Genomic DNA, 5000 nt, shown 5'->3' on the forward strand with positions numbered 1-5000 from the left:
TAGTCGGTACATAGGGCCGGAGACTCAGTTTTGACGTCATCTGGCCCAGCATCCACTTTTCCATTTTTTTTTTTTTTTTTTTTTTTTTTTTTTTTTTTTTCTGATTCACTACCTTCACGAGCTCACCGAAGGACCAGCCATTTATTAAATTCTTTTTATCCATATAGGGAAGGACTTGTAGTAATAGGCTTAAACTGGAAACATTTAGGTTTAAGAAGGAAATAGTCAAGAATTGGTTAATAAATATCTTAAGAGAAGAACAGATAATTTTATAAATAGGGACGATAGGTGGTAAAAGACACGGAACTACCTAGTACAACCCTCCCCTATTCTTATGTTCCTTATATTATTTTGTTATTCACACCAAGTGACATCACGAACAAGCCACGCCCCCCTGCGTGAGAGCTGACTCGGTATTGATAGAATTTGATGTCATCTTTTCAAATGACACCCGGTAACTTAAAACAGTATCGACCTGAGTAATCTTCCTGTGCCGCAGTCTACCACTTCCGTACCAGACGGTTTTACTCCAATTAATCCATCTTCCGCCATTCAATTTTTTCTACTTTTCAGTAAGGAAACAGATCAAATATTGATAAATCTCTTTCTCCTTTCTAGTAATATTCTAGCCCTGCCAAACTATTTCATTCAGTTCCTTGGCACCGCCGATGAGAATGAATAAGATTTTTTACATGAATATATATATATATATGTCATTATTGTAATAATTGTAATATTGTATTCTCTTCCTTACCACTTGGTCAACGTGGCACCGTCGATGAGAATGAATAAGATTTTTTACATGAATATATATATATATTTCATGTATCATAAGTAAGATGCTGTAATGATTATAGTTTATCTTATGCTATTTGTTTTTGTTTTGTTATCATTTGTCTGTCTGATTTTCATTTATTATTAGTTATATGTCAATTTATTATTATTTACTATTTACCTGTTTGTTTATTATTTAACTATACCTATGCATTTATCTATGTATTTATTTGTTATTTACATTATCATAGTTTTTATTTGTCATTTCATTATTAATATAATTTTTTTTTTCGCATCCGACCTAGATATGGATCAAAAGGTCTCCTGTCGGCATGCTCCGCCTTTGTAATCCTTTGTAATTGTAATACTGTATTCTCTTCCTTGCCACTTGGTCAACGTTCATCATGGTAGATCCTTGCGTGTGCATGACTGCTTCTTAATGCATGAAATCTATACAAACACCATCGCTCAGAAATTATTTGCTAGTTTTAGCAAACACTCGAACGAAATTCAGATGAATTGTTTCTTCTCTGCGTGTGAATTTTAGAGGAGAAACCAAAATATAGGTGTGGTTAAATGTTACATTTAAATGTTTCTGAATTGTTATAGGGATCCGTATTGGTCGACACAACGTTGAAATAACACATGATTTAATTTCAGTAAGACCAAAGCTTTGTCCAAAAATATATGGAAGGTACGTATGATACATATATATATATATATATATATATATATATATATATATATGTATATGTATGTATATATATATATATATATATATATAAATCTTTTTCAACCACATTAATTTTTCAACTATCGAGACTGACAAGGAGCTCGACGGAGACATATGCGGAAACTGATACGTAGTGAAGCCAAGGACTCGAACCCAGCTCAGACGTAACAAGTGAACAGTGACTTAAACCAGTGTGCTATCAAGTGGTTGAAAAAAATATATATTATTTGTGCACTGGGGATCATTCAGTGTATACATATATATATATATATATATATATATATATATATATATATATATATATATATATATATATTTATATACACATATATATACATATATATAAATACGTATATATACATATATATACGTATATATACATATATATGTATATATATACATATATATATATACACACATATATGTATATACATATATATATAGATACATATATATACATATATATACTGTATACATACATATATACATATATATATGTATATATATATATATATACATATATATATATATATATATATATATATATATATATATATATATATATAATGTTTTTCGCTTCAGGTTGACATTGTACCTGCACAACTTTTTTCGTGAAATTCGGCATCGTTGAATATTCTCTTTGTGCGTGTGAATTAAGATAAAGGAGTAATTTTTTCGATTTTCAATATTCCCTTGTTATATAATTTAGAGTTGGGTTGACTTTTTTCGTTTTTTTTTTTTTCGTTAGACTTCTCTCTTTCTAACTTTTTCTTTGTATGGATTTTTTCTTAATCTTTAATAAATATATTGCATTTTAATTCTTCCATCGTGAAAATTAAAATAGTTTTTCTTCTTTATCGAACGCAGTGTCACGACGAGTGATCGCCATTCGAGTCCTGAGATTGTAAACAAAAGGATGTGTTCAGTTCAAGATATTGTTGCGCTGTATTTTCTATTTCCAAAGTGCCACAAAGCGTCTATATACTCAAAGAAAATGTATTCTTACGAACAGTCGGATCTGCCCCATGGCATACCAGAACTATGTTGATGCATCTATCAATGTTATAAAAAGAAAATCATCTTAATTTTCAGAAAAAAAATATATTTACAACTACACTTAATACTCGTTAAACGAGAGACACAAATATGTAGTTCTGATTGTGTTAGTCAAGTGAGAGTGCATACAGTAATACGAAAAAGATAACAACTTGTGTTGTGTTGATGAAAATACAACAAATACAGTAAGTGTCCTGGACTATGTCACTGATCTATTTGAAGCCACTACAGGAAACATTTCAAAACAAGTGAGACAAGTAAGACTTCGTTGTCCTGTTCTGTAATAAGGTCACCTTCTAAGCTTATTCTTCACTTGACCATATGATTTTAGTCAACATAGAGAAGCCCCCTTACTAACCAAAAAGCTAGAATTAATCTAGAGTAACCCATTTGAGGGGGGGGAGGTTGTCGTCCTGTAATATTGCAGACACTTGTAAGTATATTTTCCAATGTTGATTAATCATGAATGCATACATGTTTTATTCTATACTTTAAATGAGTGTTGTACACAACATTAAACTAATGGAACATAAGCGAATATTTCTTAATAAATATGATATATTATGAATCAAGTTCTGGAGTCCCTGTAAAAACTTTCATTCTTAATTCTGCCAGACAGTTTCATATAGCTGAGACGACGCACTAGCTATTTAAAGGATTCAATGTTATATTTACTTAAATGTCGTATACAGGAAAGGACCAACGCTCGTTGGGTCCCGTCGCCTACTCTCTAGTTGATCATGCCTAGCTTCAAATGCATGTATGTGCGTGTGTGTTAGTGTGTGTGTGTGTGTGTGTGTGTGTGTGTGTGTGTGTGTGTGTGTGTGTGTGTGTGTGTGTGTGTGTGTGTGTGTGTGTGTGTGTGTGTGTGTGTGTGTGTGTGTGTGTGTGTGCGTGTGTGTGTGTGTGTGTGTGTGTGTGTGTGTGTGTATGCGTGTGTGTGTGTGTGTGTGTGTGTGTGTGTGTGTGTGTGTGTGTGTGTGTGTGTGTGTGTGTGTGTGTCTGTCTGTCTGTCTGTCTGTCTGTCTGTCTGGCTGTCTGTCTGTCTGTCTGTCTGTGTCTGCGTATGTATATATGTGTGTGTGTGTGTTCACCTTATTATATTTACCTATTTATATTTACCTATGTATATTTACTTAATTGCATTTACCCAGTTGTATTTACCTTATTGTATTTACCCAAATCGTATTTACCTAATTATTTTCACCTAATTGTAATATACAGGAAAGGAGCAACACTCGTTGGGTCCCGTCTTCTACTCTCCAACATACCATATCTAGTCTCAAATTCGTGTGTGTGTGTGTGTGTGTGTGTGTGTGTGTGTGTGTGTGTGTGTGTGTGTGTGTGTGTGTGTGTGTGTGTGTGTGTGTGTGTGTGTGTGTGTGTGTGTGTGTGTGTGTGTGTGTGTGACTCCCCATGGTCTTGAATCACATGTTGGACTCGTGATCGACAATTATTAACCTTCCAGATGAGAGCTCAGAGCTCGTAAGACCGATCTATGGGTAATACTGTGACCTTGCACGCACACACACACACCCAACTCCCCTCCCACGAGAGTTGGAGTAACAACCAGCAGCGCGCGCGCGCGCGTGTGTGTGTGTGTGTGTGTGTGTGTGTGTGTGTGTGTGTGTGTGTGTGTGTGTGTGTGTATGTGTATGTGTGTGTATATATGTGTGCGTGTATGTGCGCTTGCGTGCGTTCATGCAAACATGCGTGCGTGCTTGCGTGTGTGTGTTCACGTGGAATCACTTATAACAAGCACTTCGTCGCAATCGCGAAAGACAGACAGGCAAACGATGGAGCATTCGAAGTCATATATTGACTTAAATTCACATAATTCCCAGAATTCGGATTGAGACATGGCGTAGCATTAATTCTGTATTACCTACATACGGACTCACGATATTTCGACACAAGACATTTGGTCATATGACATTTCGTCACAGGACATTTGATCACATGACATTTAGCCACAGGACATTTGATCACGTGGCATTTCGCCACAGGATATTTGGTCAAATGACATCTGGTCAAGAAACATTTAGCAAAATCTGTTCGCATTGATTTTCACTATGAGGTGTCTCAGTATTGTGATTTGATAAAGTTCATTTACTTGAAAAAATCTTCATAGAGAATATTTTGTCCTATCTGCTAATTTGGAGTCAAATATTCTATCTGCTCCTTTGGGACTAAATGACTTACCTGCTACTTTGTAACCAAATATTTTGATAAAATGTCTTGTAACTAAATGTCTTATAACCAAATGTCTTCTAATTAAATATATTAGGACCAAATGTCTGGATACCCCTATATATATATATAGAGAAATTTCCCCCTTATAATGGAGGGGGTGAGTTGCCCCACATCCATTACACACCAATCAAGATCCCACTCATCGCCCTTTCTATCGTAGCAACAGTATTACTACACAGTGTAA

This window comes from Oratosquilla oratoria, chromosome 16 (genome assembly GCF_046742065.1).
Source record: "Oratosquilla oratoria isolate Oo_2021 chromosome 16, ASM4674206v1, whole genome shotgun sequence".
NCBI lineage: Eukaryota > Metazoa > Arthropoda > Malacostraca > Stomatopoda > Squillidae > Oratosquilla > Oratosquilla oratoria.